Raw genomic sequence first — 495 nt, 5'->3', positions numbered from 1 at the left:
GTCGTATTTTCATTTTCATTTGAGTCCAGGAATTTTTTGATTTTTCCTTTGATTTCTTCATTAACCCAATAGTTTTTCAGCAGCATTTTGTTTAATCTCTATATTTTTGTGGTTTTTCTGATTTTCTTCCTGTACTTGAATTCTAGTTTCATACTTTTGTGGTCAGAAAAAATGCATGGTATTATTTTGATCTTCTTAAATTTATTGAGACTTGTTTTGTGGCCTAATATATGATTTTTACTTTGTGTTGTCTTGAAGCACTTTCTTTAAAGATTGGCACCTGCATTAACATCCATTGCCAGTCTCCTTTTTTTTTCCTTCCTCACTCCAAAGCCCCCCGTACATAGTGATATATTCTAGCTGTAGGTCCTTCTGGTTGTGCTATGTGGGAAGCCGCCCCAGCATGGCCTGATTAGTGGTGCTACGTCTGCACCCTGTATCCAAACCAGTGAAAACCTGGGCCACCAAAGCAGAGTGCTCAAACTTAACCACTCA

Source organism: Equus asinus, chromosome 3, assembly GCF_041296235.1.
Source record: "Equus asinus isolate D_3611 breed Donkey chromosome 3, EquAss-T2T_v2, whole genome shotgun sequence".
NCBI classification, from domain to species: Eukaryota; Metazoa; Chordata; class Mammalia; order Perissodactyla; family Equidae; genus Equus; species Equus asinus.
Note: the sequence above shows the minus strand (reverse complement) of the source record.